This window comes from Aedes aegypti, unplaced genomic scaffold (assembly GCF_002204515.2).
Source record: "Aedes aegypti strain LVP_AGWG unplaced genomic scaffold, AaegL5.0 Primary Assembly AGWG_AaegL5_hic_scaff_1540_PBJ_arrow, whole genome shotgun sequence".
NCBI lineage: Eukaryota > Metazoa > Arthropoda > Insecta > Diptera > Culicidae > Aedes > Aedes aegypti.
In genome coordinates, this window is record NW_018734989.1 from 23709 (window position 1) to 32533 (window position 8825).

The following is an 8825-nucleotide window of genomic DNA, read 5'->3' on the forward strand; positions in this document are numbered from 1 at the left end:
GCGAAAAGTCTCGGTTTCCCGTGCAATGGTAGCATTGCCAAATCATTTATATAAAGCAGAAACAGTAAGGGTCCTAAATTACTCCCCTGAGGAACTCCAACTGTAATTTCTCTCTTAGAACTAGTTGCGCCATTGACTGATACGTATTGTGATCTTGCGGTTAGATAGCTCCTGAACAATGCGTTAGCAGTACCACGAATTCCATAGTACTCTAAATTTCTCAATAGTACACCATGGTCAATGGTATCGAAGGCTTTTTTCAAATCCAGGAACAAGACTCCGGCAATACAACGATTATCCATTGCCCGATAGATATCGTCAACAAGCTCACTCGCAGCCGTCCAGGTACTTGAACCAGCTCTAAAACCGAATTGGTGATCGTAGATTACCTTTTGTTCGTCCAAAAAACTGGAAACTCTGTCGGCTAAGAGTTGCTCGAGAAGTTTACTTAAAACCGATAGGATCGAAATCGGTCGATAGTTATTTACTTCCGATTTATTGCTTGATTTGTGAATTGGAACAACACGTGCAATCTTCAGATTTTCGGGGAAAATTCCTGAGGAAATAGATTCGTTGAACGTGTCTGCTACTAAAGAAGCAAATATGGCGTGGTGCGTCTTTATGAAGGAGGCTGGGATCTCGTCATGGCCGGGACTTTTATTGATATTTAATTTGTTAATCTTGACGATTACTTTTTGTATTGAGGCGGGCCGAAGAAAAATAGACTGCCTGACTGTTTGTAATGTCCAAACTTGTTGATATCGCGGTTACTGGAAATAGAGGAGGCAAGCTGGGGTCCGATCGCACTGAAGAATTCGTTAAACTTGTCTGCAACCGTAGATCCGTGACTCGTCAAATCGCCGTCAACAGTCAGTTTTATGCAGTCATCACACTTGATCGAGGTTTCGCACTTGATCGAGGTCATCACACTTGATCGAGGTTTCGCCATACGCTTTTTTGGTTCGAGTTCTCGAATAATCTAGTGTAATAGAAGCTTTTAGAACGATGCTTCTCCAGTTGAACTTTACGTGAGATATGTGCGAGCAGTTCCCTTAATCGTTCATCATCTGGTCTTCTCCGGCTTCTCCTTAGGACATTGTTTTTTATTCGCATCAACTTCCAGAGATCAAAGCTCATCCATGGACATTGACCTTTAACCCGAGCATTGATTGATATGACCTTAGAAAAACGTTGCTTATACGTACGGTATGATTCCACAGCATAATTCATTTTTTCACGAGCTGAATCACCAACAGGATTTTGCATGGCCATTAAGAACGCCTCATTGAGTCTTGTGTTTTCTGAAGCTGAATAAGTTGTATTGGATGGTCGAGTCGGAATGTAGAAAGAATAGCACAATGATCGCTGATTTCCCACGGCATTGTTTCGTTGACTACACAGCCCATTGTATTTTCCGAGCAAACTACGTGATCCAAAATGTTAGCGCTAGCAGGTCTCGTTGGAATTGTATTTGTTACTGCGAAGTTATAACAATTCAGTAAGTCCAAGTATTCGCGTACGACTCTGGATTCGGTTTGATTGACTGGAATGTTTACGTCCCCTACAATAACGCAAGAACTATCATTCTCTATACACGAGCAAATTCCTTCCAGCTTTTCGTTGAACAGAGATTGTTGAAAACAGGGTGGTCTGTATACAGCATGCACATCAAACGCAGAACTCCGCAGCTTTAGACAAACATGAATATGATGGAAACCGCATTCATTGATGTTGGTCAATACTTCGGCGTTGATCCCGTTCCGAACATATACGGCCAATCCACCGCCGGCCATGTCATCACGGCAGGAAAACGTTGCGCTGTACCCCTCTAGCCTAAACAGTTGTATCCGATCCGCCTTCAACCAAGTTTCTCCAATTACCAACACATCAATAGGCCCCGTGTACAAATCAAAAAATTCCTTCAAAGAATCGAACTTGTTGGGATTGTTCATCCCCCTTATATTAAATTGCAATATTCGCAAGGAACAATAATTATTCATTCGACCATAGTTTTTATTTAAAAATTCAACGTTATCAACATATAAATTCTCCATTTCATTAATTATAAATCAGGATACAAATAATAGAAATTCACTTTTAACGAGTGCGTTGCTGAATCTGCGGCGACGTCCAAGGTGAAGCCAATGGCGAAGAATCCATTGAGTGCACTCCGCCAATTGAAGCATCGAGCGGGCGTTTTGTAGATGTGCTTGTAAGCAGTTTTAGATCTTGCATGGTTCCAATTTGCTCTACTTTGCCCCCATCCTGACGTCTAATGATCACCTTGCCATTTCTTCCAGGCCAAACGTACTTGAAGCCCAGCGACAATTGAACCTCTTTGGTGTAACGCAGTAGCTCACGTCCGAAAGCAGTCATTTCATCCCGAACCGATACTCGATTAGTCGACCCTTTGAACGCTTCTGAAACAATCGATGCTTCCAGTACTCCGTGTTTCCGTTTATGTTTCCGTCGAAAAAATCCTGCTTCAGCTTTTCTTCACGAAATGTTACCAGTATGGGAGCACCTTCTTTGTTCGCGGAATTTCCCGAGAGCCTCGTAGCTGCTGTAACTGCCGTGTCCTCGAGTGAGAATCCAATAGCACGACATACTTGGAAGATAAGTCCTCTGGTATTCTCACATTCCATTGAAGGGAGACCTAATACGACAGCATTCTTGGCCAACAGTTGTCGATTAGCTTTGTCTAGTTCCAGCTCTAAAGAGTCTACCTTGGAAGAGAGATCATGGTGCTTTCTTTGCCATTCGCCGACTTCGCTGCGTATTTTGACGTTCTCTGTCTTAATCGTGTCCATATCCAACTTGAATTGACGAAAGTCAGACTGAAGGGTGTCGAATTGATTCGATAAAAACTGCTGGATTCTTCAATTTTTCCGCTGGTCTTTACCAAGGCTGCTAGCTGTAACCGAGATTGCTCCACAACGTATCGCAACTGAGATGCCTCTTTCTTCGACTCACTCATTCCTTGATTCAGCGTATGTAACTCAGCAACAACAGCATCAAACTTACAGTTTTCTGATTGGTATGAGAGTTCATCTCCGAGCATTCAACAGAGCATAAGTAAGGATTTTTCTTCACTTTGGTAATCACATTCCCAAATAGCTTTTTGCATCGAAAATGCGCAATCCTTCCACAGTATGCACAACTTATGAGACGAGCCAGGTTTGGCTCCACTTTCTCACAAACATAACAAACAGCTTCATTCTCCAACTCTGACATCGTATTACTGTAGTTATAAACAACGTAGAGGTAATATTTTCAATCAAGACCACAAGTCAGCTCAGGTAGGACCAATCGAACGACCGTTAGCACCAGTCATTTAGAGACTTATAACACCACTACACGAATGATTTGGATGTGGGTTAAAAGATGTCGAAAGCCTTCTTCGATTGTGAACTCATAAAATGCGTATAAATAATGTTATACTTATGGCTTCCGGTGCGATCAAGTCACGGACCCCAGCGAAATTTATTGCCCTCCAAAGTATCACTGGTATTAACTTTTAGATGTAATTTTACAACCAATAAACAGATAATTAGAACGGAGCTTAACCACCTAGTTTTGGCTGATACAGTGTTTCCAGAAAAACTTTGAAAGGTCTTTTGAAAATAATGCATTTGTTTTCTATTGTCCTTAAAAAATACGTGGGAACTAAATATGCAACCCTATGGAGGCGTTGGTAATCTATATAATAAAAATGGAATGGTGTTTGTATGTCACGAAATGACTTGAAAACGGTTCAACTAATTTTCACAAATCTTTCACTATTGCATTCGCCCAGGGTTCCGACGTGTTCGTACGTAAAATGAGTTTAGGATAATGTTCGGAATAGTCGTTAAAACGGTAGAATACTAATGTGTCATTTTGTATGGGAGATTACATGTCATTTTTCAACAGCCTACTTGATGGCAAAACGAAGTTTGCCGGGACCACTAGTTTTTCTTATTATTACTATTTTAGTTCTTCCATCAGAACGTTCTTTAAATCTAAAAATTCTACTCATATCAATTTAAATTTAAAATATTTTGCTTTAAATAAATCGATGAAAATAATTTTATGATATCTGGAAAATTGTTGCTCCAAAAAGAGCTTGTTATTTTTCAGCAGGCTTCTGATTGGTGTGAATATTTAATATTTTGGTGCCGTTTTATTGTCACAGCATTGTACACTATTTGTCGAACGATGTACACAAACCCGATTGCGATTTCATTGAGAAATAAAAAAGATATACATGTACAAGGTGTCCACTTTATAAAATGAACAGTCCTTAACTGTCAAGAATTTTCTCTGATTACATTTGTTTCTACAAATCGTGGTAATTGAAGGAGCTTCAGTTTTAAATTTACTTTTACTTTTTATTAAGAAACTAATTTCATTTATTTCTAGGAATACTAAGAGAGCTACCAAAAACTGCAGAATAAGTAAAAACACAGGAAACACGATGTAGACATTCACATTTCAATACATGAGGCCAATACGGGCCTGTCCGCGAGTCTGCTCGTCTTCGATTCTATATGGGTAGCCGACGTAAAGGTGTCGTGAGCTTTGGAGCAAGAAAAATCTAAGATACATTTAGAAATACTTATAAATGAGTTAACATCGGGTGAAACGAGACGAGTTGCTACCTCCTCGAGGTATTTGCCTGAGACGACTAATGTTAATCAATAAGAGCGAGTTAACTTTTGTCGCCTTAGTATTCATTAAAAATATCAAGAGAAGCCAGTCTATGGAAATAATTTGGTATTATATTTATTGTTTTCATTCATAGAAAATACTTTAATTGGGAGAGGAAAAGTTTTTTTTTCACAGCATGGTTTGTTCGAACACCAGTTAGAACACAAGAAAGAACTTGGCCGTGATTTTTTTTGTCTATTTTCTAGTACAATATTATCGCCAGGCACCTTTAAAAACTTATGAAAATCTCTAAAATCATTGCTAAGGCACCAGGGTGTTCAGTTGTTGTGGAAAATCCATTTGCCAGTAGATGGTGGCGCTAAAGAAAACATTTCAACATCTTGTTTTTAGTCCAGCTTGTAAAGCCATGTAAATTCATCATTCCACAATGGTCGGGCTCCATATAAAGAGGCGGCCAAAACTACCAAAAACTTTTTTGAGATGTTTATGATTTTTATAATTTTAAAATATAACTCATGTGTTATATTTTATGATCCTTAATTGAAATTGAACTAAAATTTAAATTTCTATGACTTTTATGACGGCAAATCGGTTGAAGTAAAAAAATTGAAAAATGTAACAATAAATAAAGTAGAAAATTAGTGATGAAATATTTCCTCAAAGTTACGCACTATCTGAAAGCTTATGGTTCATCACTTGAGTCATCGAGCATGAGCTGGGAAAAAATATTTGGTTGAAGTTTAATACTATTCAATATTACACTTTAGTAATTTTGATGATATTGAACATGAAAAACAACTCTTGTCGCGTCATGTCACCGCCATTCCGAATATTGCACATCAATAAGCATCCTTAGATCTTACAAACACCTTCAAAATTTATGCAGAAATTTGCTGAATAATTCAATATTTTACATATATTTGCTGATATTTTTCATACAAAGTTTATTTAAAATATATTTAACACACTATTCATACACATTTTGATCAAACTCGATCAAATACAAACAAAATTTGTGCTTTAAGCCCAGTTTGATAACAATTTTAATTTGAAAAACACTTATATTACAAAGTTACGTAATTTGTGAATAAATTCTTCTTAACAATAAATACGCTAAATTACATATTCTGCTTACATATTTCATCGATTAAGGTAATTAAAATAGTTTTGGCCAAAGTTCATTTTTTTCGACATTGTGCATTCTTCATAATACAGTAATGACCCGATTTGTCAGCCCTCGATTTTGTCTACCCCGATTTTATCTACCTCTGATTTTAGCACCATTTTTAACCCGATTTTGTCAACCCCCGATTTAGCATCCTTTTTCCCGATTATGCCAGCCTAAAATTTATGTTTTATTTATCAGAATGATAACGTCTATACTGGCAATATTGGGTGCATAAAGTCAATTATGACCTTGGCCACGTTTATACAATCATCTAACGACCGAAATTTCGAAATTTGAAATTTTAATAATTAGCCTAGGATTCATCAATGTACCATGGATTACGATACATAGAGAATGGAAGAAAAAAACACATTGTTTATTAAAAAAAAACATAAAACTAAGTTCTTTAGTTAAAATAAAACTGAATCAGTTGAAATTTTTTCCGATTTTAGTCCTTTCCCGATTTTGTCAACCATAAATGCAGCATGGGGCTGACAAATATCGGGTCATTACTGTAAATTGAAATCTGTTCTCCTAGCTGCTCCTATCATACGCTTTTCATCGACTTCCAAAAACCGAAGAATATATTTAATTATTAAATAAGAACATTATTTATCAATTTTCAACCTTTTGACTTTCAATATAAATTTTCAGCATCATAAAGCTTGCTTTGATTCTGCCATAAACCAAAAATTATAGTGTAGGCAAGAATGTCGGAGGGTGATTCAAATTTAATGGCATGCTAGCGTAAAAATATGGATACATTTGTATCTCCATGATTACCACAAAAAAAAACTTGCAAACATATTTCAATTGACACTTATATTGAGCTGTTCGGTAAATCCAATCCGCATGGTTATAAATTAATTAACTCATTACGCGTGGTAAAGATGGACAAATTATGGTGAAATTATGAAAAAAATCCACGTGCTCGGCTGGGATTTGAACCCAGGACTCTTGTATGTTAGACGAGCGCTTTACCACTAAGCTACCGAGCCACTTAGTGACCCAATAACTGAGTTGGTTCAAGTTTAGAATTCAAATCCCTACAGACCACGCGGACCCCTTTCATAACCCTTATCCATCCATCTCATGTTCCTACACACGCGAACGAGTGAGCGCAAAGGGGTCCGCGTGGTCTGTAGGATTTGAATTCTAACTTGTAACCAACTCAGTTATTGGGTCACCCAAGTGGGCTCGGTAGCTTAGTTGGTAAAGCGCTCGTCTAGCATACAGAGTCCTGGGTTCAAATCCCAGCCGCACGTGATTTTTTTCATAATTTCACCCATAATTTGTCCATCTTTTACCACGCGTAATGAGTTAATTAAACATATTTCGCCCACTGTCATTTTGTCCATAGTTACCCGATGCCTATTGGATTAAGTAATTGCATGTTATGTAACCAACTGAAGCAGAACTATTCAAAATACTAGCCACAGAATTTCGTTTGCGAAACATGTTCAAATCATTTGCGAACGAAATGAGGAGCACGCTCGAATATGGGTAGTTTATGGTAGATAGGGTTCGAAAATTACATACAGTCGGGTGTCCTATTAAACGCATTCCTAAAACGTGCACTCCTATTACACTCACTCCTATAAGACACACCAGAACGTTATAGAGACTCATGGCTTATGGGATTTCAATCACTTTGGGGGTGTCGTTGAATATCTCGATATGCCAAAAGAGATATGCACAGTACTGTCTTCGGCGAAGTGTCAGTGCTAAGTATGATCTACCATTTAGGAGTTGAGGATCAATACTTTAAGTTGAGAACCTTGCCGTAGGGGCGCTTTTTCTGATTTGCCTATAGGTTGATGAGGATAAGAAATGCATAAAATTTGTACATATGATAACCTGTAGATCCTGATGTTTTTGGAAAGGTTGAGTGTCTTCGGAAGAGTTGTTCAGTTAGCTCAAGGGCTGACATGCGGTGATACGGAATTACGCCCACCATGCTGCGGCGCTTAGTGAGCAAAGAATTTTTGTTTTGGCCGATAGCTCGAGTAAGCCGTGACCAAACCTCTTAGAAAGAGGATATGGACAGTGAAAACATCAGAATCAAGTTGCTCAGTTCATAGGGCTAAGCATATAATATTGTTATTGCCGATAAAAATCGAAAATTGTAGAATTTATGCCATTTATGGCGGCCGTCATGGTTCATAATAGTTCAAGTATGATCCTCAACTCCTAAAGGCTAGATCGTATTAGCACTGGAAAATTTCGCCGAAGACAGTACCCGGATGTTGCTAATCTCTTTTTGGCATACGAGTATGTTCAACGACACCCCCAAAATGTGATGATAATCCCAATAAGCCCTGGGTCTTCTCCATTTACTTAACGCAGATCCTATTACGCCGCCCAACCAATGTGTCTGTATAGAGACTGAACTGTAATTTATGCATTCAGTTTGATTAGACATGATTCGAAACCGATGTTTATGAGATCAAGATAGGTTTTCTACTTCTTTATCAGCCAATCATCAATTTTCTAAGTTTTTGTGATGTGAGTAATGACAAAGATTATAACATTAAAGGGTAACGGTTTGATTAAGCGTTCCTATAATACGTATTATGAAAATATCGCATAGGTTACTCGTCGCTAAATGGGGCTTCTTTTGACATTATTTTCACCATTCTTACAACATTTCAGCTCGATACTTTGTAAACTCTGAGTATCATTATGGATAGATTATTGCAAAAATTCTTGCGTATATTTAACTCCGTTTATTGTCACGTATACAATATGTGGCAAAATAAATAGGGGACGGCCTTATATCTATCAAGAAATAACAAAAAATCTTGAAATCGTCAAAAAATGTGTCCTTCAAGACACAAAAGGGGCTTAACCATTCGCTTATTATGGAGCATTTTTGAACAATTTATTTGGGTAATTATTACACATGATTTTTCCTTTAAACTCTTCAAACTGATTTCATCGTCCCATTGTTATTGAAACTTTCATAATTGTATATAGCATAATTAGAAAAATTGCAAAGCTCGAAAAC

The 8825-nt window shown here is 37.7% G+C and overlaps 1 non-coding gene across 1 annotated transcript; it reads right to left on the reverse strand.

Moving 5' to 3' along the window:
* Positions 1–6745: 6745 nt before the first annotated feature.
* Trnav-aac lies at positions 6746–6816 on the reverse strand. Its single transcript has one exon. It is a non-coding gene; the product is annotated as a tRNA-Val (tRNA).
* Between the last annotated feature and the right edge of the window lie 2009 nt (positions 6817–8825).